Source organism: Ursus arctos, unplaced genomic scaffold (genome assembly GCF_023065955.2).
Source record: "Ursus arctos isolate Adak ecotype North America unplaced genomic scaffold, UrsArc2.0 scaffold_4, whole genome shotgun sequence".
In the NCBI taxonomy this organism is placed as follows: Eukaryota; Metazoa; Chordata; class Mammalia; order Carnivora; family Ursidae; genus Ursus; species Ursus arctos.
Window position 1 is genome coordinate 31,041,661 of NW_026623056.1, and position 26,101 is coordinate 31,067,761.

The window sequence follows — 26,101 nt, forward strand, 5'->3', positions numbered from 1 at the left end:
TAATTGAGCCTCCACAGTCTTAGTTCTCATTCTCTGGCATAGTCTTGGTTTCTCTGAGATGCCCAGTCCCCCGTGCAGCGATGAGACCTACTTTGCAGCCGGGGAGGGGTGGCATCTTTGAGGATGGTACCAGGTTTGCCGATATGCTGGTAGTTGCCACCTCTGAAGGGATGCTCCACAGGGTTCATGGCCACACCCCACATGCGTGGCCAGCAATTCCTCTTGTCCTTATACTTGTGGTAGGCACAGTGGCCTTCAGCATGGGCTTGTAAGTGCGGCCATCTCCGGCCACGACACCGACCACAGGTTTGTTGGCTGACGACCTGACCTTCTTGGAGTCTGAGGGCAGCTTCACTTGTGGCAAGTGACAATGGTGTCGTTCGTGGAGGCTCAGGCCAGCTTGCCTCTGTCGCAGGCTTCTCCTCCAGGCAACACACGATGGCGCATCGTGCTTTCACGAATGGTGCCCATTGGGAGCACACGGCCGATGCTGAGCTGGGCCTTCTTGCCACAGTACAGGAACTAGCTGACGTGGATGCCCTCAGCCGTGAAGAACAGCTCTGTTTCTCACAGACTAGGGACCCTGGAGGACCGCCTTAGCACGGAGCGCACCCAGCCTGCCGCGTGGATGACGTCCTTCCTGGCGCCCTTGACGTAACTGCGCGGCTCTACGAAGTAGGTGCGCAGGCGCAGAGCGCCTTTTGGTGCTACAACGCGTGCCACGTGAGCCAGTGCCTTTCTGGTTTCTCTGGGCCACACGCTGCTTGGCGTGGCTCTGGGGGTGTTTCAGGGGTATTCGCGGCCGCCCAGGCACCCCGCTATGGCCCAGGAACCTTTGGTATCCCCTCAGGAGAAGTTTCAAGGCTGCTTCTAGTCACGTAGGGATTTAAAACCAGGTAGCTACTTTCTCTCCTCTATACAATTTGAAGATATATTTTTTTAAAGATTTTATTTATTTGAGCGAGATGGAGAGAGAGCACGGGGTGGGAGCAAGGGGGAGGGGGAAGCGGGGAAAGGTAAAGGAGAGGGGGAGGGAGAAGCAGACTCTTCCTGAACCCAGAGCCCAGGGTGGCTGATCCTAGGACCCTGAGATCATGACCTGATCCCGTCAGACGTAGACGCTTAACGACTGAGTCACCCAGGCGCCCCCAGTTTGAAGCTGTTTTGCACAGACTGACGAGAGGGTGCCCTAAGTTTTGTTCTTGGAACTATTGTAACCAGTTATGTGGTTATCGAGTTGATCATATCTGGTCTCGTGGTCTCAGGTGGACAGGGGAGGACAAATACAGGAATTCTTATTCCCTCTCATACTTTGGATTCTGACCAGGTGGAAGAAAGGACCGAGAGGAGGTCAAGTGGAGGTCATACCTGGAACTGGCAGTTCTACGAAGTAAGTGTTAAGTTTAGCCACCATTATTTAGAGTTCGTGGAAAACTGATGTTCTTTACTAGCAGAAAGGAGAAGTGAGGTTTTTGGAGCTTTCCAACTTGGAATTTTCAAGTCTAAGCATCTGTAAGGCAGTGATCTTCAGATGTGTGAAGACAAGTCTGGGAATCTCTTTGTGGTAAGAGGAGGAGAAGGACATGTAAAGTTTGAAAACCCATGTTTGTATATATGTTTGGAACACAGAATATTACTATTTTAAATAATCTGAGCTTAATAAGAGCGGTAATCTTTTTAATTCATATTTAATGGGTATGTGTGTAAATAAAGCTTGAGAAACTGCTTTAGGCTGTAAAAAAAGGTGCCAGAAGATGTAAATGAAGTTTAACCCCAGAGTTAGCTAAATAGGGAATCAGTAGCCGTTTAGTTAACAGAGGCCTAGCCAGACCTGAGAGACAGACCATCCAGCCCAGGGATTGCCAGGCCATAGCTCCAGGAGCCAAGTCCAAGCTGGCAGCTGATTTTTAATGACCTGCTAGCTACTAATGGTTTTTACATTCTTAAATGGTTGAAAACAAAAAATGAATAATATTTCATGACATGTGGAAACTATGTGAAATTACAATTTCAGTGTCCATAAAATTTTATTGGAACAGAGCAATGCTCATTTGTTTATGTATTCTCATTTGCTGCTTTTTGTGCTGCAAGGACAGAGTTGAGTGGTTGGGACAGTGTATAGCCCATGAACCTTAAAGCATTTATTGTCTCACACTTCACAGAAAATATTTGCTGACTCTCTTGATCTTGCTCAGGGTTCAGGGAAAGAAATTAAGGCTCTGTAAAGGTGACTGGCTTGCTCAAACTCAGATGGTTAAGCAGTACTAGGTTCTTAATATTACTCATGATATCTCTTTTCAGCGTGTCTTTTTAGTTATCATTACTATGTCAGCACTTCTTCTCTCAACCTTTTCTACCTCCAAAGATATTTCCTAACCGAATTTTCTAGAGCATATCCAGAATTATATTTTTGACAAAGACAGGATTTTGCTTTGCTTCTAGTGCCCTTTTAAAGGATATTCAGCATTTTGCTGACCTTTCCAACTAAGTCAACTTGTGACCTGCCTGAAATGTCTTTATAAATAAGTTTCTAAATCAGTTAGAAGGCTGTTTATGCCTTTTAAGGACTTTGCAGGCACTTGGGAGTCTGTTGCCACCAAGTGGCCAATGACACGTTGATTATGCTTGCCAAACTGAGTGATCATAGAATTATCATAGTGTTACAGGGTCTCATGGTTGGAGGAGATCTGAAATCCCAACCACTTAACACTAAGTTGTTAAGGAGATCATAATGCTGACTAGCCAACTGTTAGAAATAAAAGTAGTTTTTTTTTTAAGTAAGCTTACATAGTCACTTTTAAAGCCAGATATAAAGACATGCAAAGTTACAAATGCACTTTGGTTCTATCCTCAGTCTTCAGTGGTCATTAATCATAGATAAAACTGGCCCTGCTGCTAGACTAATGACAACTTTCTCTTTCTATTATTTTCAATTAAATGGCCCTCAGAGGTGTTTTAAAACAGCCTGATATTTAAAGCAACCCCTGTGGCTTGCTAGTATTTATCCCTCTTTTATTTATTTTTATTTTTAATTTTTTATTTTTTTAAAGATTTTATTTATTTATTCGACAGAGACAGAGACAGCCAGCGAGAGAGGGAACACAAGCAGGGGGAGTGGGAGAGGAAGAAGCAGGCTCATAGTGGAGGAGCCTGATGTGGGCTCGATCCCAGAATGCCGGGATCACGCCCTGAGCCGAAGGCAGACGCTTAACCGCTGTGCCACCCAGGTGCCCCTATCCCTCTTTTAAAAGAGAAGTTGGTGGCCCCTGTAACTCTGTGCACAGCCTGACAGAACAGGTGCCTGCTCACCTTCACAGCCTTTTCCTCTAGCACATAATGGTGAATTGTGTATTCATATTTTTTGCCCATTTTTATATTGGGTTTTTGGTCTTTGTTTCCTTTGATTTCTAAAAATAATTTACATATAAGGTGTATTGCCCATTATCTGTGATTTTTTTAATAATAATTTTTTATTATATTATGTTAGTTACCATACAGTACATCCCTAGTTTTTGATGTAAAGTTCCATGATTCATTACTTGCGTATAACACCCAGTGCACCATGCAATACGTGCCCTCCTTAATACCCATCACCAGCCTATCCCTTCCCCCACCCCCCTCCCCTCTGAAGCCCTCAGTTTGTTTCCCAGAGCCCATAGTCTCTCATGGTTCATTCCCCCTTCTGTTTACCCCCCCTTTCTTCTTCCCTTTCTTCTCTTACCGATCTTCCTTCTTCTTATGTTCCATAAATGAGTGAAACCATATGATAATTGTCTTTCTCTGCTTGACTTATTTCGCTTAGCATCACTATCTGTGATATATGTTGCAAATATTTTTCTTGCAATGAGTGATTTGTCATTTGACTTTACGTTTGGTGTTCTCTTATGCGATGTGACAGTTTTTAATTTTTTTGTAGTCAACTTTATCAGTATTTTCTTTTATTGAATCTGGATTTTGAATCAGAAAAAGCCTTTTCCCACCTTCAAATTATAAAGAAATTTACCATTGATTTCATCTAGTATTTATATGATCTTCTTTTCTTTTCTTTTCTTTTCTTTTCTTTTCTTTCCCCTTCCTTCCTTCCTTCCTTCCTTCCTTCCTTCCTTCCTTCCTTCCTTCCTTCCTTCCTTCTTTTTAAAAGATTTTATTTATTTATTTGAGAGAAAGAGTGAGAGAGAACATGAGCAGTGCCAGGGGAGAGGGAGAAGCAAGCTCCCTGCTGAGAGCAGGGAGTCCAGTGTGGGCTCGATCCCAGGACCCTGGGATCATGATCTGAGCTGACGGTAGATGCTTAACCGACTGAGCCACCCAGGCACTTCTGATCTTATTTCTTACTTCTAGAACTTCTGATCCATTTGGAGTCATTTTTGTGTATGATTTGAGGTATGGATCCAATTTTATCTTTTTCAAAATCATTATCAAGTTGTTCTCACACCCTGTATATGCCCCAGTGATTTTTTGATACCACTTTGATCACATTCCACATTTCCATACGTACTTAGGTTTAATTCTGGACTTTGTGTTCCATTACATAGGTCCATTTATGTGCCAGTATCAAACTTTAATTATAGAAGTTTTGTATTTAGATATTTAGTACAGCTACTTTTCCTTTATAGCCCTTCTTTTTCATTTTTTAAAAAAGCTATTCTTGCGTGTTTATTTTTCCATATGAACTTCAGTATCAGCTTTCTAGTTCTAGGAGAAAAGCATATTGGTATATTTATGAAGAATCTTATTTAATTTATAAGTTGGGGCACCTGGGTGGCACAGTCGTTAAGCGTCTGCCTTCGGCTCAGGGCGTGATCCCGGCGTTATGGGATCGAGCCCTGCATCATGCTCCTCGGCTGGGAGCCTGCTTCTTCCTCTCCCACTCCCCCTGCTTGTGTTCCCTCTCTCGCTGGCTGTCTCTATCTCTGTCAAATAAATAAATTAAAAAAAATCTTTAATTTATAAGTTATCATAGGAAGAACAGACGTCTTTTTAATATGAGTGATCATACTTAAGAACATAAAATGTCTTTCCACTGGTTCAAGTCTACTTGTGGGTGTTTCAAGAATGTTTCCTTGTGTTGATTTTGCACATTTCTTCTTAAGGTTATACCTTAGAATTTATCTTTTTTTTGGTTGCTGTTGTAAATAGGGCCTTTTTTCTCACTTATATCTTGAAACTGATTATTGTTAGTATATCTAAAGGCTGTTGATTTCTGTATGTTAGTTTTATATCTTGCTAACTTTAGAATTCTTTTGTTATTTGGTTAGATTTACCATGGATTCTCTAAGATTTTGTGGATATACAATTATGTCATCTGTATGATGCTGGGTTCAAGACTGAGGTGTATGCATTTTATTACATGAAGAAAATATCCATTAATTTCTATATTTTTGAGTGCTTTTTTTTTACATGAAGAATACGTTTTGAGTTTTGTCAAATATTTTATAGCCTTTATGGAGATCATCATATATTTTCCTTCCTAGATCTATTGATATGGTGAATTATAGTAATTGATTTTCTAATAATGAACCACTCTTGTAGTTCCTGGAATGAATCCACTGGACATGGTGTATTATTTTCTTAATGTGGCATTGGATTCTGTTTACTATTTTATTTTAGAATTTTTGCATCAACATACATAAGTGGTATTTTTCTGTCATTTTTTAAAAAATATTTTTAAAATTTTTATTTTTAAGTAATCTCTACACCCAACATGGGGCTCAAACCTACAACCCTGAAATCAAGAGTCACATGCTCTACCTACTGAGCCAGCCGGGTGCCCAGTTCTGTCACTTTTTTTAAATAAAGATTTTATTTATTTATTTGAGAGAGAGAGTGAGCGAGAGAGAGAGAACACAAGCAGGAAGGGGCAGAGGGAGAAGGAGAGGCAGGCTCCCTGCTGAGCAGAGAGCCCTACGTGGGGCTCTCTCCCAGGACTCCGGGATCGCCTGAGCCAAAGGTAGACGTTTAACTGACTGAGCCACCCAGGCGCCCCTGTCATTTTCTTTATGCTATTTTTTGTCAGGTTTAGGAGTCAGTGTTATGCTTCAGTTCATGAAAATAATTTGGATGTTTCTCTTTTCTAGAACAATTTATGTTGCATTAAGATTATCTGGTCTTGGAAGACTTGTAGAATTTTCCTTTGAAACTGAGCCTGAGGGGTGGGAGAGGGAAATGGTGCTAGCCAGCTCCCTTGTTCCTGGCCCAAAGCACCTCTGCGTATGCTGCCTGTCAGGGAAGCACACCGAGAGGAGCAAATAATCTCCCTGTGTGTGTGTCCCAGGTGTTTTTCAGATTGCCGTTTCCGCAGTCTTGGTCTGGGTTGTTTGCCAACCCTCTCTCCAGGGGCAGTGCTCTACCCTCTGGGCTCTGTCCTGGCCAAGCTGCTCACTTTTAAAATAAAACATACAGATGGCCAACAGCCACATGAAAAGATGCTCGACATCACCCATCATCAGGGAAATACAAATCAACACTACAGAGAGGTATCATCTCACACCAGTCAGAATGGCTATAATTAATAACGCAGGAAACAACAGGTGTTGGTGAGGATGTGGACAAAGGGGAACCCTCTTAACACTGTTGGTGGGACTACAAACTGGTACAGCCACTGTAGAAAACAGTATGGAGGTTCCTCAAAAAGTTAAAAATAGAACTACCCTGTGATCCAGGAATTGCACTACTAGGTATTTACCCAAAAGATACAGAAATACTAATTCGAAGGGGTATAAGCACCGTGATGTTTATAGCAGCGTTATCAATAATAGCCGAATTATGGGAAGAGCCCAAATGTCCATTGACTGATAAATGGATAAAGAAGTGGTATATAAACACACACAGACACACAGACACAGACACACAATGGAATATTATTCATCTAAAAAGAATGAAATCTTGCCATTTGCAGCAACATGGATGGAGGTAGAGAAAGACAAATACCTTATGATTTCACTCATGTGAAATTTAAGAAATAAAACAACTGGTCCTAGGGGAAAACAAGAGAAAGACAAACTAAGAAACAGATTCTTAACTATTGAGAACAAACTGATGGTTACTAGAGGGGAGGTGGTGGGGGAATGGATTAAATAGGTGATGGGTATTAAGGAGTGTACTTGTGATGAGCCCTGGGTGTTGTATGTAAGTGTTGAATCACTATATTGTATACCTGAAACTAATATTACACTCTATGTTAACTAACTGAAGTTTAAATAAAGACTAAAGAAAAAAAAAAAAAGAAAAAGAGAAACTGAGCCTGGTACTTTTTTTGTGAGTAGTCCTTTGACAACTTTGTCTATTTTTTAAAATACTGACATTGGTCTGCTGAAGCTTTTTATCTCTGCTGGAGTCAATTTTGATAGACTGTGTTTTAGTAGGAAATTATCCATTTCATCCAGCTTTTCAAATGTATTTGCATAGTGAGGTACAAAATACTAGCTTATGATTTAAAATATTTTCTGTTTTAATGGTTATTTCCCTTTTGGTATTTATTGTTACTTTTTCTGATTTTTAAAAATTTTTCAGAGAACCAAAATTTTGATTTATTAGTTTTGCAGTTTTTCTGTTCTTTACCTCATTAATTTTGGCTTTTAGATATATTAGTTCCTTCCTTATCCTTTCTTTTAACCAAAACCAATATTTTTCTAACTTTTTGAGTTGTGAATTTAATTCAGTTATTTTCTTTCTTTAATTTTAATTACCACGTTTAAGACTATGAATTTTCCTCAGATCACTTTTAAGTGGATCCCATAGATTCTAATATGTGGTGTTTCAGTCTCATTATTTTTTGCAAACTCAGTAATTTCAGGGAAAACTATTAATATTTTTCCTTTCATCCAAAAGGTGTTTAATAGAAAGTTTCTTTTCTTTTTTCAAACATACAGTGTTGTATTAGTTTCAGGTATACAACATAGTGATTCAGCAATTCTATACATTACTTAGTGCTCGTCAAGATAAGTGTGCTCTTGATGTCCTTTATCAATTTCACTCTTCTCCCCACCCACCTTCCCTCTGGGAACCACCAGTTTGTTTTCTGTACTTCAGAGGTTTTTGTTTGTCTCCTTTTTTCTTTGTAAATTTGTTTCTTAAATTCCACATATGAGTGAAATCATATGGTGTTTGCCTTTCTCTGAATGAGTTATTTCACTTAACATTGTACTCTCTAGCTCCATCCATGTTGCAAATGGCCAGACCTCTTCCATTTTTTATGGCTAAGTATATATAGAACACATTATTTTCATCCATTCGTTTATGAATGGACCCTTGGGTTGCTTCTGTATCTTGGCTTTTGTAAATAATGCTGAGGTAAACATAGGGGTATATATCTTTTCAAATTAGTGTTTTTGTTTTCTTTGGGTAAATACCCAGTATTGGGATTATTCGATCATATGGTAATTCTCTTTTTAATTTTTTGAGGAAACTTCATACTGTTTTCCACAGTGGCTATACCAGTTTGCATTCCCACCAACAGCGCACAAAGGTTTCTTTTTCTCCACATCTTCACCAATACTTCTTATTCCTTGTGTTTCTTATTTTAGGCATTCTAACAGATGTGAGGTGATATCTCACTATGGTTTTGATTTGCACTTCCCTCATTAGTGATATTGATCATCTTTTCATGTGGCTGTTGGCCATCTGGATGTCTTTGGAGAAGTATTTACTCATGTCCTCTGCTCATTTTAGTCAGATTATTTGGTTTATTTTTTGGTGTTGAGTTGTATAAGTTCTTTTATGTGTTTTGGGTATTAATCCCTTATCAGATTTATCATTTGCAAATATTTTCTCCAATTTTGTTTTCTTAATGGTTTCCTTTGCTGTGCAAAAGCTTTTTATTTTGGTGTCGTTCCAATAGTTTAATTTTGCTTTTGTTTCCTTTGCCCAAGGAGACATCTAGAAAAATGTTTCTATGGCTAATGTCAAAGCAATTATTGCCTATGTTTTCTTCTGACGTTTTATGGCTTCACGTCTTGCATTTAGGTCTTTAATTCATTTTGAGTGTATTTATCTGTATGGTGTAAGAAAGTAATCCAGTTTCATTCTTTTGCATGTAGCTATCCAGTTTTTCCAGCACCATTTGTTGAAGAGACCATCTTTTCCTTGTTGTATAGTCTTGCCTCCTTTGTCATAGATTAATTGACCATGAGTGTGAGTTTATTTTGGACTCTCTATTCTGTTCTATTGATCTATGTGTCTGTTGTTGTGCCAGTACCATGATTTTTTGATTATTACAGCTTTGTAGTTTATCTTGAGATCTGGGAGTGTAATACATCCTGCTTTGTTCTTCTTTATCAAGATTGCTTTGGCTGTTTGGGTCTTTTGTGGTTGCATACAGATTTTATTATTCTTTGTTCTAGTTCTGAGAAAAATGTTGTTATATTAAATCTGTAGATTGCTTTGGGTAGTATGGACATTTTAGCAATATTGGTTCTTCCAGTCTGTGAGCATGGTATATATCTTTCCATTTGTTTGTATCCATCTTCATTTTTCCTTCATCAGTGTTTTATGATTTTTGGAGTACAGCTCTTTCATTTCCTTGGGTAAGTTTATTTCTAAGTATTTCATTATTTTTGGTGCAATTGTAAATGGATTTGTCTCTTAATTTCTTTTTCTGCTATTTTTAATAGAAGGCTTCTTAACTTCAAGGTGGAATGGCCTTTTTATTTTTGGTTTTGCCATTAATGTCTGGTTTAATTACATTGTGGTTATCTTAAATCTTTTTTTAAATAGTATCCTTCTCTTTCTCCATTGTCATTTATCTCGTATGATCTTACATATCTTGGATTTGGCTGCTTGCTTCCTCACATTATCATTTAACCTATTTTTTTATATTCTGTATTTTCTGTAAATTGCTAGTTACTCCTCAGGCTTGATTAAATTCAGGTTTAATGTTTTATGTAGTAATACTTCATGGGGATGCTATATACTTCCCATTGCAATTGATCATGAAACATGTAATGTCTTGTTCCACTTCAGTGATATAGATATTATTCACTGGGTTTAGGTGAGTAAGCCTGATCCTCCATTATAAACCTGACTGTCAACCTTTTGTGTAATAGTTTTAGCATCCACTGATGTTGTACCCTTGACCTATTATTTTAGTAGATGTAGCAAAACAATGATTTTCCTGCTATTCCTTTTGTTGTTTTTAGTTGTTGTGGTTCTATTTATTTTTTGATAGTTTTTTTGAGGTATAATTGATGTGTAATAAAATGTATGTATTTGAAGTATACAATTTAATTAACTTTGACATATTTATATACTTACTGATGATTATATAATACATTATTATATATTGATAACTAAATTTTTCTATAAGAAGAATTTTTCTTCATCAACTATTAGATTACCCTGAAATTCAGTTAGTTCATATAGGAAAAGTCAAGCTAAATGCTTGATTCTTTCACTTAATTTATCAGTTAACAGATAATGATTTGATGCCCTGGAAACTTCCATTGGTAACAATTGAAGTTTTTCTCCCCAACACCTTTTTTTAGGGGGGGGGGTTTGGAAAGGTATTATTATGAACTCATGTATTTTTATATATTTGAAATGCTTCAATCAATTACAGTCGCTGTCTTTTTATTGGTGCTTATGTTATGCCACCTTAGGCTAGTGGGAGTCCCTTCAAGTTGGCTCATATCTTTTTGATAGAATTTCAGTAGTCTTTGATAGCTTCTTTGCTTTTTTGTCACAAAAAGATGTCATAGATTCATCTTGTATATTTTCTACCACAGAACTGGAATAAACCATTTTTCTAAAGAGTGCTGGTTCCTTTTAGTGGGGAATGGTATTTAGAGCTATGAACTTTTCTTTGTTTTCATTTTTAATCTTTCTAAAATGATATATTGGTTCATAACTAATGGTATACATTAGTGACATACATTACTGAATTAATATTTTTTATATTAATTTTTAAGCTAATAGTGTTTAGGTTTGTTTTTTAAATATCCGAGCTAAGAAATAATCTGTAGTCATTTAAAGTAACATTATACCTTGCCTATTATCTTTACTCATGTAGTCAGATTTTTAAAAAGATTTTATTTAGAGTGAGCAGGAGGGAGGAGCAGAGGGAGAGGGAGAGGGAGAGAGAGAATCCCAGAGTGTAGAACCCTATGGGGGGGCTTGATCTCATGACCCTGAAATCATGACCTGAGCCGAAATCAAGAGTCAGTTGCTTAACCGACTGAGCCCCCTAGGTGCCCCTGTAGTCAGATGGTACTTACCACAAAAACTATTTAGAAAGGGCATGGGTACCAACAAGTTGGGAGATCTGGGGACTCAGGCTCACTCTATGGGTGGTATGAACTTGAATGAACCATCAGCTCTCTCTCTCTCTTTTTTTAAAGATTTTATTTATTTATTTATTTATTTATTTATTTATTTATTTATTTGACACAGAGAGAGAGAGCCAGCAAGAGAGGGAACACAAGCAGGGGGAGTGGGAGAGGAAGAAGCAGGCTCCCAGCGGAGCAGGGAGCCTGGGATCACGCCCTGAGCCGAAGGCAGACGCTTAACGACTGAGCCACCCAGGCGCCCCAAATGAACCATCGGCTCTCTTAAATTTCTGACTTCTCTTTACTTAGGCAGGGGTAAAGACAATGGCCTGTCTCTGAGGACAGCTGATGGCTGTATATGCTATTGGCACATATTACTTCCTTATTGGGCATTGACAATCAGTATAGGCAGAGAAGTAAAGGCAACCGAGAGAGGATGATAAGAGTGGCCAGATAAGTTATAGACACTTGTTCCTTTCCCCTTTCAGACCAAGTAGAGGGAGAGGGGTAGGAGTGAAAGAACAGACCATAGCCGTTTCTGAGTCCCAAGCCAAAGTTGGCCTGCTGATAGGATGAGGGGAATGTGTGATCATTAAATTGGATTTGAAATTCAAATTTTACTAATACTAAAATTTTTAATAAATAGAAGTGACAAGAAAGACATAGATTCTGCCCAAAATATTGTTAAGAGATGGGAAAAAAAGATTCAGCAAAGCCTGGTCAAAGACAGTGAGGGATGGGAGAAAAGCAAAGCTATTTGAGTACGTGGCCCATTGTGTTCAGAATGTACAATAAACTGTGTGTATTTGGTAACCATAGTGGGAGAAGTTACATTTTTTTTGTGTATCAATATAAGAAACAGAGATTCTGGAATAGAAAATTTAGAAGGATTTTCTGTACTTTATTTTTACTATTTTAATTTTTTTTATTATGTTCAGTTAGCCAGCATATAAGTTTTTGTTGTAGTGTTCAATGATTTGTTAGTTGAATATAACACCCAGTGCTCATCCCAACACGTGCCCTCCTTAATACCCCAACCCCCCCTCCTGGTCACCCCAACCCCCCATCCCCCTCCCTTCTGTAACTCTGTTTGTTTCCTGGAGTCCAGAGTCTCTCATGGTTTGTCTCCCTCTCTGATTTCTTCCCATTCAGTTTTCCCTCCCTTCCCCTGTGGTCCTTCGTGCTATTCCTTATGTTCCACATATGAGTGAAACCATATGATAATTGTCTTTCTCTGCTCGACTTATTTCACTTAGCATAATCCCCTCTAGTTCCATTCATGTCGATGCAAATGGTGGGTATTCATCCTGAGATACCACCTTACACCAACTAGAATGGCCAAAATTAACAAGACAGAAAAAAACAAAAGTTGGCAAAGTTGTGGAGAAAAGGGAACCCTCTTAGACTATTGGTGGGAATGCAAGCTGGTACAGCCACTTTGGAAAGCAGTATGGAAGTTCCTCAAGATGTTCAAAATAGAGCTACCCTACAGCCCACTGATTGCACTACTAGGTATTTACCCCAGATACAGATGTAGTAAAAAGAAGGGGCACCTGCACCCCAATGTTCATAGCAGCAATGTCCACAGTAGCCAAACTGTGCAAGGAACCGAGATGTCCTTCAACAGATGAATGGATGAAGATGTGGTACATATATACAATGGAATATTACTCAGCCATCAGAAAGGATTTTCTGTACTTCAAACTAGAGATTGATAATCTCCCCCACCTACTTCTCTCAGGCTTTTCCTGTAATTCAGTCATTCTCCCCTAGGTGGCAGCAGATATCTTGGTTATGTTATCCATGAGCTCAAATTTTAATTTTTTGCTCAGATTTCATGTAGATTTTAGCTGTATATTTTTCAAATAAAAATTAACAACATCATCTGAGTTTTTTTTTTAAGGAAAGACCTGTTTTGTTTAAAGATTTTATTCATTTATTTGAGAGAGAGAGAGCAGCAGAGGGAGAGGGAGAAGCAGACTCTCCACTGAGTAAGGAGCTTGATATGGGGCTCAATCCCAGGACCCTGAGATCATGACCTGAGCTGAAGGCAGACACTTAACCGACTGAGCCACCCAGGCACCCTTCATTTGATTATTTTAATAAAAACTTTTTTAAATGTTTTTTTATTATATTATGTTAGTCACCATACAGTACATCCCTGGTTTTTGATGTAAAGTTCGATGATTCATTAGTTGCGTATAACACCCAGTGCACCTCCTTACTACCCATCACCAGCCTATCCCATTCCCCCACCCCCTCCCCCTGAAGCCCTCAGTTTGTTTCTCAGAGTCCATAGTCTCTCATGCTTCATTCCCTCTTCTGATTACCCCCCTTTCTTTATCCTTTTCTTCCCCTACCAATCTTCCTTGTTCTTATATTCCATAGATGAGAGAAATCATATGATAATTGTCTTTCTCTGCTTGAGTTATTTCACTTAGCATTATCTCCTCCAGTGCCGTCCATGTTGCAGCAAATGTTGAGAACTCGTTCTTTCTGATAGCTGAGTAATATTCCATTGTATATATGGTCCACAACTTCTTAATCCAGTCATCTGTTGAAGGGCATCTCGGTTCCTTCCATGATTTAGCTATTGTGGACAATGCTGCTATGAACATTGGGGTGCATATGGCCCTTCTCTTCACTACGTCTGTATCTTTGGGGTAAATACCCAGTAGTGCAATGGCTGGGTCATAGGGTAGCTCAATTTTTAACTTTTTAAGGGACCTCCACACTGTTTTCCAGAGTGGCTGTACCAGCTTGCATTCCCACCAACAATGTAGGAGGGATCCCCTTTCTCCACATCCTCTCCAGCAATTGTTGTTTCTTCCCTTGTCAATTTCTGCCATTCTAACTGGCGTAAGGTGGTATCTTAGTGTGGTTTTGATTTGAATTTCCCTGATGGCTAATGATTTTGAACATTTTTTCATGTGTCTGTTAGCCATTTGTATGTCTTCATTGGGAAAGTGTCTGTTCATATCTTCTGCCCATTTTATGATTTGTTTATTTGTTTCTCACGTATTGAGTTTGAGAAGTTCTTTGTAAATCTTGGATACCAGTCTTTTATCTGTAGTGCCATTTGCAAATATCTTCTCCCATTCCGTGGGCTGCCTCTTAGTTTTTTTGACTGTTTCCTTGGCTGTGCAGAAGCTTTTTATCTTGATGAACTCCCACAAGTTCATTTTATCTTTTGTTTCTCTTGCCCTTGGAGATGTGTCATGAAAAAGGTTGCTTTGGCCAATGTCGTAGAGGTTGCTGCCTATGTTTTCCTCTAGGATTTTGATGGATTCCTGTCTCACATCGACGTCTTTCATCCATTTGGAGTTATCTTTGTGTATGGTGTGAGAGAGTGGTCAGGTTTCATTCTTTTGCATGTAGCTGTCCAATTTTCCCAGCACCATTTATTGAAGAGAGTGTCTTTTTTCCACCGGTTGTTTTTTCCTGCTTTATCAAAGATTAATTGCCCATAGAGCCGAGGGTCCATTTCTGGGTTCTCTATTCTGTTCCATTGGTCTATGTGTCTGTTTTTGTGCCAGTACCATGCTGTCTTTGTGATCACAGCTTTGTAGTACAGCTCGAAATCCGGCATTGTGATGCCCCCAGCTTTGTTTTTCCTTTTCAACAATTCCTTGGCGATTCGGGGCTTTTTCTGGTTCCATACAAATTTAAAGACTATTTGTTCCAGTTCTTTGAAAAATGTCATTGGTATTTTGATCGGGATAGCATTGAAAGTGTAGATTGCTCTGGGTAGCATGGACATTTTAACTATGTTAATTCTTCTGATCCATGAGCATGGAATATTTTTCCATCTTTTAAAAACTTGTAAGTATTGCTTTAATACAAATAGGAAATGTTGATCAGACATATTTTTTAAAAAGTCTAAGAGGCAAACTACATAGAAATATTTTTCATTATATTACTAACTAACCCTGTTCTTATCTCTAGACTGACTAGAATGATATTTTTTAATTCCTTCTGATGTCGTTTTGTAATAATATGTTAATAGGAAATGGCTGGCACAGTTCTGAGACTTCAGTTAAATTGGATAACACAAATTTATTGCAGTTTCCCTCTGCTACTGGTTCTAGGATGTTGGGGTTTAGGGAATAATTTTTGTGTCTGTCTTTTTTTTACTTGTCCATAAGTTTCCATTTCTTATTTTCAGAGTTTCATTTTTATCCCTTCTATTGGCAAAAGCAAGAAATGAAAATCTCTGACCTGCTGAGACCAAAAATCCCCATGCCACCAGATTACTTTCTTCAATTAGAGGGCAGTAATTTCCCACTGATTCATAGAATGACATCACTTTTTTCTCATCAGCTTTCTAACTGGAAACTCATTTAAACTACTTTACATATGATAGTACTTATCTTGCCTTATCCTAGCCACAACTCTGAGTTCCTACAAATAATTTTAGAAAGTTCTACACACAAAGGGCATTTTAAGCCAAAATGTATAGTTTCTGAGCGATAGTTCAACAAACATTTATAAACAATTCTAAAAAATAAATTCCCAGGTTTTTATTACAGAGTTTTTAAACATTCAGAAAAATAGTGCAATAAATACCCCGTACCACCACTCAGATTAAATAATTAATATTTTGCCGCGTATTTAAATATATATCTTTTTTTTGGTGAAACATTTTAAAACTGCAGATACTGTGACCATTTACAGAGTAGAGTTGAGTCACATCCCCTAAAATGAGGACATTCTCTTACATAATTGTATTATTACCCCTAAGAAAATTAACAATACTTCCTTACTATTATCTTATAACCAGTCCATATTTACATTTCCCAGATTTCCCTCAAGTTCAAGTTTTACACATTACTTTGGGTTGCTGTTTAGAATATTATAATTTAGAAAGTTTTAAAAGCATTTTTTAAAAAAATAATGATACTGACGTTTTGAAGAGATGAGGACAGTTGTCTTATAGAATGTCCAATATTTTGGATTTGTCTAACTTTTCTTTATAGTGTCACTTGATTCTAAGAGTATATAGTCAAATTAATTTGATGACAACAATTCCTATTATGTGAAAGTTTTCAGAAGTTGCAGTGGTTTGAAGCCACAAAATGATTTTATTGACTCTTTTGTCATTCTGGAAGACTTGCAACCAGAGAATGTCAGAGCAGGAGAGCCCACTCCGACTGACACATCAGAAAGACTCAGTATGATAGATAATTATTATTGCTGCTGTAACAAGTTACCACAAATATGGTGGCTTAAAATCGCGCAGAGTTGTTATCTTACAGTTCTGGGGGTCAGACGTCCAACATGGGTCCTGGCTAAAATCAAGGTGGTGGCAGGGCTGCACTCCTTTCTGAAGATTAACTTTGTTCCTCACATTTCCCAGCTTCTCTAGGCCATGCTTTGGCTTCTGGTCCCTTCCTTCATCTTCAAAGCCAGCACTTTGGCTGGCTTCAGATCTCTCTCTGACCCTGACCCTGACCCTGACTTTCCTGCTTCCCTCTTCCATTTATAAAAACTACTGTGATTACACTGGTCCCACCTGAATATAATCCAGGATACTCTTCCTTTTTCGGGGTCAGATAATCAGAATCTTAGTTCCATATATAAATTAATTCTTTCTTGCCATGTGACGTAACATATTCAGAGGTTCCAGGGATTAGGACAAAGACATCATTCGGGGCCACTATTTTGCCTATGACAGGAGGTGACCTGACGAGGATTTATAAGTTACTCTCAAGAGTCTTTTCAGTACACTGCAACCTTACATGCTTATTTTGCATTGGAATTCAGTAAAAGGTGATCCTTTGTTGAACCTTGATACATCTGAAATGAGATCGTTTCATTTGTTAGTTTTCTTTTGTTTTGATAAGGAAGTTAAGTGTTTTCTTTGACTATAATTGGAGGATCTAAATGGCTCAAATCTTGTAATTCACTTCAACTCAACCTCTTAAATTCTAGTTTTCTTCTTCTGTCACTTCAGGGTATGGTGAAAGAATCCATAAACATAGGTGGGTCACACATACCTCCTTCTGGGTTATTCAAATCAGAACGGAAGTGGATCATGTTATCGACATCCAGACTCATGTAGTGTCAAGACTTAGTATTTTACCAAAAGCTGAAGTTCTGGTGTGGCCTAGGGCCACTTAGCGTACACAGGGTGCTGACTTCTTGTGATAATTTTATAACTGCTAATGCAATAGGAATTGTTTCTGGCTCAAATATTTTCCTCAGACTTAAGAAAAATCAAACTCATTGATGTCTCATTAAGTGCAATAAAATCTGTCCCACTAATGTTGATGGGGTTTTTCTGAAATGGCAAATGAAAATTGTTGGGTATTATTGATCAGGTAGAGAAATCTAGGGAAAGGAAAATGATGAGGTTTTAGTTAGTAGAGTGAAATGTTTTAAGTTAATGAATTTTGGTGGATTTTGGGTGCAGTCAGACAAAATAAGAAGGAAGAAATGACAGAATCTTGGGTATACAATAGTTTGTTGAGCCAAGAAAATATTTAGAGTTGAACCAGGTGTATCAGAGGCTTCAGTTTAAGTAAAAATCTCTGCTCTCGGGTGCCCTGATTATGAGTCCTACTCTGTGAGTTAATGATTTTATGATGGGAAAATCCACACCCTCTACCTTGGGCAAGGTCTGGAAGCAGTTTGGGAGGGGCTTGTGCTGTAGACCAAGGCAGTGATTTTGAGGGCGTGGTCTTGGATTCCAAATAATAGTGATTATACAAGCCTGTGAGCTCAAGAACATCTTGGGAACCTCAGCTATGTTGAATGTCCCACCAAAGTGGTTGTGCCAGGGAAAGTGATTTTGTGTATACACATTGTGTTATTTATTCTTTGCAGTGGCCATTGCTACTTAGGAAGGAACCTCAGGGCCATGGGAACTTAGAGTTTATTCTTCAGCATGTTCTTAGATCCCGTCTAAGAGGGCCACCTGCATGAGCGAAAAGAGAAACTGGAGATACTGCAGAATATTTGGGAGTGAGGAGAGTGCATCACCCACATTAAGGAACCTGCAGGAGAGAGGTCCCCAGCAGTGGAGGGGGTCTCTAAGGAACACATGTAAATACTCATGCGCGAGAGTAATCTATAAACACTTGCTGGGTACCAGTCAATATGGGGACTTTCCTACCCAGGTTACTTTTTCTTCCTCTCTGTGCTGCATTCTTGGAGAGGATTGCCATATGTGTAGGGAAGAGAGGGCATAGCACCTGTGGGATAAATAGGGAAATGGCTGACCATAGCCCCTTTCCTGACTAATGGCGTCTTTCTCTGCAGTAGGCCTGAGCTGAGGGAAAAGGAGGGAGACTAAATTAAGCCAAGAGCTTGACTGTAACAGAAACTAGACATTTGAATTACTGATTAGGACCTTGTATGACCTAATAGTTACCAGAAAAGTGATACCCGAGTTTTTCCACTTAGGGAAAAGAGAACTAGGCCCATGGAGCAGATTTAGGTGGATGGGGAAACAAAAATAAAGTTACTTTAGGATTATATCCCATGAGTTTTGCTTTTTTGATAGGATTGTTACAGTTGTGAAAGTTCAGGACATAGATGTCTGGTGCCTTAATTAGCATGCTGGGGGAGAGGGGAAAGGTCAAGAGACTGGAAAACAGATTGAGGGATGGTAATAATATTTTGTTTGTTTTATATTTGGGTTAAAGTTTACTTACCCACATCTGTATAACAAAGAAAGTGTGTTTTAAAATTATTCTTTGAATGTTTTACCTTCCGCTTTATTTTTTAAGGTTTTTTTTTTTTAAGATTTATTTATTTATCTTTAGAGAGAGAGAGAGCAAGAGAGAGTGCATACACACAAGTGGGAGGGGCAGAGGGAGAAGGGGAGAGAATCCCAAGCAGACTCTGCACTGAGCACAGAGCCTGACATGGGGCTAGGTTGCACGTTCCTGACATCATGACCCAAGACGAAACCAAGACTGGTGCTTAACCGACTGCGTTACCCAGGCACCCCTAAGTTTTTTTTTCTCTTAAAGAGCTCTTGAGAGAGCATGAGCTTGTGGGCAGGGACAGAGGCATAGTGAGAGAATGCCAAGCAGACTCCTCGAGGGTCTCTATGCCAGGCTCCACGCAGGGCTCGACCCCACGACCCTGAGATCATGACCTGACCCAAAATAAAGAGTCTGATGTTTAAACGACTGAGCCACCCAGGCACCGCAACTTCCCAACTTATTTAAGTTCCCTTAATATTGGCCAAGATGTAGCGAAATGGATTAACACTCTCCATAGCTTATCCAATCAAGAATTCTGATGGATTTAGCTCAAGAGCCCACAAATGATTTCTTCTCATCTACTGTCCATTATAATCTTGGCTTTATTAGTCCTTAAATCGTAGCTAAAATACCACAGGTAAGGCTGTGTTTCTTTTTCCCTCCCTCCCTCTTTCCTTCCCTCCCTCTTTCAATGATGTTATATAGCATTGCAAAAGAAAGAAAGAGGGCAGACAGTACTTTATTTTCCTTCCCTGTATTTTCTCTTCTTCCTTTTCAGTGAAGCTTCATTTGTGTTATTCTGTGTGGACACAGTATTCTGTGTCCTGCTCTCCCCCTTAGCATTACTTCTAAACTTGATGATGTGTTTTGCTATGGTACACACACTTGTCATACCTGTTGTTTGTGGGCTCTCCCACAGTGGGATTATGGTGTAATTTCCTTAGCTGTGCTCCGGATGTTGGGCATCTGGGTTCTTTCCTGTTTGTATCCCAGACCCTCGTGTGTGTCAGTGCCCCCATGGGTGCAGGCTCTGGGCATGAGGCCCTGGTGGGTTCTCATGCAGCTGGAACATGGTGCTGCTAAATAATCATTACCTGTTGGATTATTTCCTTGGGAGTGTATACATAAAAGAAATCATTGGCACAAAGGCTGAGAAGGATCTTTATAAAAACTTTTAAACTTTTTGCCAAAGGACAATACAGAAAATGAACCAGCCTGAAGTTAGTTTATCTAAGGATAGATCATAATAGAGGACGTCAGAAGATCCCAAGGAACTGGTCTTTCATCAATCTCCAAGAAGGCCTTTCTGATAGGCTTCAAGGAATTACTTTTTGAGCTTTGTTTTAAAGATCTTAATTTTATTTAAAGATTTTTGCTTTTTGACTAAAATTTTAACTGGTTTGCGGACTTTCAGATTCTCTTTGTTTGAGTGTTTGGTGGACTGACTTCTCTTGTGACAAATTGGGGCCAGTCAAATCACTGAAATTCTATTGTGTGATTTGTTTGGCTGATGAATTCTTTATTTTTTTGGCTGATTTTTTAAACATTTTCTATTATGAAGATTTTAAAAACTTAACAAAAATAGAAGGAGTAGAAATATGGAGCCCCATATACTCATTACCAAGCTTCACCAACCATTAACTTTCTGTTGTTCTTTCTTTTCTCCCTATATACTTATTTCCTCCTCACATTGTGATGTTTTATTTTATTTATTTATTTTTAAAGATTTATTTTAGAGAGAGAGAGAGAGAAGAGCACATGAGTGCGGGGGGTAAGGAGGGACAGAAGGAGAAGAGAGTCTTAAGCAGATTCCATGCTGAGTGCACAGCCCAATGCAGGGGCTTGATCTCGTGACCCTGAGATCACGACCTGAGCTGAAACCAAGGGTCAGATGCTTAACCAACTGCACTACCCAGGTGCCCCAACACATTGTGATGTTTTAAAGCAAATCCCAGGCATCATATGATTTCACCCATAAATACTTCACCCTACATCACAACTTATTAAATGACCACAGTGCATATGGCAAAGCCAATAGAGTAAAATGTTAACAGTAAGCGAATTGGGTAAAGGGATATATGTGGTCTTTGTAGTACTTATTTTTACAAATTTTCTGTAAGTTTGAAATTATTTCTAAATAAAAAGTAAAACAAAACAAAACAAAAAACCCACCCAACCAAACAAAAAACATGACCATGATAATACCACATCTGAAAATCCAAGAACAGTTTTTTCTTGTTTTACTATAAACCATACTCTTGGAAAGAAATTAAGGGAAAAACTCAGATGAATATTAAAAAGAAAATAAAAATCACTCATTATTCTAACACCCAGACACAATCACTGTTTAATGATTATGTATTTTTCTCCAGGCTGTTAAACAGACACAGATACACCCAGACAGATACACATAAAATATGCCTCTCATTTAGAAAATCAAATAGTACTAACGGGCTTATAATCAAGCACATAATTCCCATCATCCCATCCCCTCCAGTCTCCCTGCCTGAAGTACTTCCTGCTTGCTCTCTCTTATCTGCTAGCAACCACTAATGGCAAAAGGCCAGCCGCAGCTCTGTGTTCAGGGTAGTACTTCCTTATCTATCACAGCTAAGATGAAAGTGAATCCTGTTTTTTCTTGCTTTTTCTCAGGAGAATGTTTTTTTCATTTTGTGTTTGATCTTAAAAATGCTTTGTTTGTGGGCACCATGTACTGCAGATTGGCTTGTCCATCATCCACTTTGACCTTCTTTTAGCAGGTCATCCTATACTGTAGAGGCTGGACAGCAAAAGCCACATTTCCAGACTCCCTTGCAGCTTGGGTTTTGCACATAGCCAGTGGGAGGCCTGGAAAGTTGATATGAATGGGGCCAAGCACAGTGGCAGAAGGGTTTGGTTCCTCCAGCTGCAATGAAGAGTCTAGTATCCAGTTCCCTGTGCCATGGGTGCTAAGTGGAAGGCAGGGGAAGTAGTGAGGTTTTTGCCAGAAGAACCCCATGGAGGGATTGGATATTTTTCCTGGCTGCATGGTTCCTGATTGTGTAGCATCCAAGCTTGGTTATCATAAATTCATAAGCATCTTAATATCCTGTAACAGATTTTTTTTTTTTTTTGCTTAAACTAGCTAGAATGAATTTTATTGCATCCAACTGAGAAACTTGATAGAAGAAATTATTGAACTCTAGGACACTTCTTGAGATTCTAAAAGCAAAACCTGCAGACTTTAACCATCTGTGGTTTTGATGATTTTCTATATTTTTCCTATACTCCTGAAAAGGGGGGATACTTTTACATCAGTTATTTTATTTAGCAAATAACCAGTTATGGCAGGTAATATTGTATCTTCTTTATATAAGAAACCGAGACAAATGAATTTGGGCACTAACTACCTCACCTAAGGACATATAGTTTATCTGTTACGCTGTTTAGAATTCCACTCCTGGTGTTTCACTACTCCAATACTTGACCTATTCATGACTAACAATAAAAAATAGTCCCTAAGAGTCCTGGAACCAATTATAGTGCTAGCAAAACTTCATAAGAGCGGCAACTGACCTAACTGGGTGATTCTTATCTAATATAGTTTGCTTATCTATTTAAAACTTTACTCGTGGCAATTTTAAATTCTTTTCTTAATTTTTCTGGTATATTTTTGTGCTTAATGTACAAAATTTGTGAGCTATAATTCTAAAGAAGTGGAAATGATTAGTCCACCACAAGCAGCAGTGTCTATTATTTGAATGTTTTCATAGGTCAGATAGAAACAAAACATTTAAAGAAAATTGGGAGGTTTTGAGCAATAGCCACATCTTTGGGTTGATGTCAAGAACAACACATTCTTCCAAAAACATTTCCTGATACTTCTGTCAGGGATCAAATCCTGTACTGACTCTGAGGGTTATTCTTGGGCTTTGATCTCTTACCTAGTTCCATTATACTCACAAAGATTTGTACTCTATGTGCTGTGAACTCAGTCCTAGAGTTAATTGTTTTATTGGTTCTAGCCTCCTACTCTGGCTAGTTATCCAGGTAGCTAATGCCCCAATTTCAGAGGGAGACAGCTGGTAATAATCTCTATTGCTCTCCTACCCACTTCCTCTAATCTAGCTCTTGGTATAAACAGGTATCTTTGCCTCCACTCCAAACTCCCCCCACTCTTGTGCTTGATTCAGGGGAGGGGACGGATGTGGTGGTCATTCCAGCAGAGGAGGTGGTCCCCCTTGCCCGCTTGATGCCTGGGTCACAGCTGTGCTGCTAGTCCCTAAATACACCTTCTGCTGGTTCTGCCCAGTCTCCTGCCCCTATTTGGTTTCTTCTAGTAGTTCTCCACTTATACCACAGCTGAGCAGCTCCCTTCAAGGCTGAAACTCTTCTCCCTGTCCTTGGAATGCACCTTTGTTCCCATGACTCATCCTACCCTGTACTTGTTGTATTCCTGACCTCTACCTCACTTCTTGCATGATAGCAAAGTTCTCAACCAACTGCTGGTATTTCCCCATGATCCAGGACAGGAAAGCCAGGGTTTCCTGGACACAAGTGATCTCATCACAACAACTTTCTTCCACCTACCCCAGTTCCACCCACCTTCAAGATCCACCTTTATCTCCATTGGACTCCTAAAATGACCATCCAGGCTCAGACGAGGGGTGACTAACAGCACCCCTTATTAGTGTTCTGCTGCAATGCTAGCCCAGATGTGTTCAAATGCAGGAGATAACACAGGAAAACTGGCTCTGTGCATAGCTAGACCGCAGCTTCTAGGACTTAAGCCAGGCCCAAAGGAGAAATAACATTGCCCGGAAATACAACTTTAGGAGAAAGATGGAGGGAAGTCTGATTTCCCCAGAATTGAAACTAACACAGTTAGACAACTTTTGGTGATCATAGGGACTTTCAGAGTGATAATGTTACATGCTGATCGTTACCCGTGAAGTTCTAGTGTAAATTTTTAAAATCTAGGAAACTCTTTCATTTGAGTGAAAATCCTTCATAACTATATAATTCATTTTTATTTTCAAAAGAAAGATAAACAGTTTTCCATTGCCAGTGGACTCTAAAGAATCTTTTAAAAAACTCTTGACTGACTTTATACAAGAGAAAACAAACCCTCATTTGTTAAAACTACTGTTTTTCAGGTTTCTCCTACTAACAGATAATAAATGGAGAGCGAATGGCTGTTAACTATCTAAAACCGAAGCCCAGAAAGACCAAGAACACAAGGTTTCTACTTCCCCAACTAGATTTGAAGGAATAGTATATAGGGCAGAACTTTCTTTTGGGAGGAGAGAGACAGAGCTAGTTGGTGGGGAGAGCATCAGAGTGAGAACAGATGGATCTCTGAGAAAGGTCCTGGCCTTGAGCTGAAAAAGCTCAGGAAAGGGAGGACAGTAAAAATGTGTTAGTTTCCTGCTGTTTCTGTAATAGTACCACAAACTTAGTGGCTTAAAACAACATAAATTTATTATCTTACAGTTCTGGATACCAACAGTCCAAAAAGGCTCTCATTGGGCTAAAATCAAGGTTTTGATAGGACTGGTTCCTTCTAGGACCTCTGGGGAGAACTTGTTTTCTTACCTTTTCCAGCTTCTAAAAACTGCCTGTGTCTCTTGGCTCCTGGTTCCCTTCCATATTCAAAAGCAGCAATGATCTGTGGAGTCTTTTTCATATCACGTTATTCTGACACTGATTTTCTGCTTTCCTCTTCCACTTTTGAGGAGCTGGTGATGACATGGGGCCCACCTGGATAATTCAAAATAATCTCCCCCCCAAGGTCAGCTGATTAGCAACATTAATCCCATCTGCAACCATAATTCACTCTTGCCACAGAATTTATCATCACAGGTTCTGGAGATTAGGACGTGGGCATCTTTATTGTTATTCAGCCTTCAACAAATTCCTGTATAGATTTGGAGAAACGTGCCCTGTTTTCCCTCTAGCGCCTTGAAAGCTAGTCTCCCTGAATTCTCCATACCAGCATGGGGAGGCAGAGTGAAGTAGAGGCCAGGAGGCAGGGGCCTGAGAGCTGCCTGGCAGTTCCCAGTCCCCCGTGTTCTCTATTCATGAGAAAGCTGGCAGGCCTGGGAGGAGCCTAGCAGTTGGGACAAAGTAATGCAGCTATGAAAATCACCATGGATCCCATGACTGGGGACCTTATGCGGAGGCGAGTCCTCAGAGGATGCCACTGTGGAGGCATTATAATCACTGGGGCCAGACAAGAATGTTCTCAGATGTCAGTTGGAGTTGATGGTTGAGGAACATCATGTTTCTTTTCACTAAAAACCCTCATGGAAGGGGGAGGGAAGAAACCTTTGAATTGACCCCCAGAAATCTGGATTGATTCAGAAAACTCTGAAGTTACTGAAAAACCCCAATTTAATTAAGATGAATTTCCTGTCACTAGGCTGAATGGGAATTTGAGATAGAAACTAGGTCGTTACAATAAAGCTCATGTTTTACACTCCTGATTTTGTCTGAGAGTTGTGCCTGCAACATATGAATGAGGACAATGATGTTGAGTCTACCATTCTGACAAGACTATTGGGAAATACTTCTGTATTCGTGAGCACTTGGTGAAATGGAGCTTAACGTAAATGTTGGATGTTTTCCTTGATGAGCCTCCTCCAGGTCAGCACCATGGGTGAGCTGCATGTTGAAGGATGAGTGTGTGACATTTTGCACAGAGTAACTGTGTTTCTACATGGCTATTTGACACATAAAAACCAAGCCCTCAAACTTTTCAACTTCCTTTTTTGTTTTTGTTTTAAGGTGAGGTTAAATGTCAAATATAAATCTTCACTCAGCTCTGTGCCTTGCTCAGAGGTATGACGAGGACAGGAGAAGCAGGTGGAGCCTGAGGCCAGCGCCCTTCCTGGCTTGGGGAGCAGATACCTCACCAACATCTTCCTGTGGGAGACCTCCTCTGTGTCTTACAGTGGCACACCCACATGGTGCCCTTGAGGGCCTTTTCATCCAAATTAACAACCATTCACATCAACAAGTTACTTAAAAAATCGTGGAAAGGCAGCCCTTTTGAAGAAAGTGGTCAGAGGAAGAAGTCGTCAAGAGCTGTGAAGTTGAGGCCTCACACAGACTTAATTGCTATATTTTGGCTTTGCGTAAGAGCAGCAT

The 26,101-nt window shown here is 39.3% G+C and overlaps 1 pseudogene; it reads right to left on the reverse strand.

Annotated features, from left to right (window-relative positions):
• Positions 1-19: 19 nt before the first annotated feature.
• Positions 20-24,638, reverse strand: LOC113242250 (60S ribosomal protein L8-like; annotated as a pseudogene).
• Between the last annotated feature and the right edge of the window lie 1,463 nt (positions 24,639-26,101).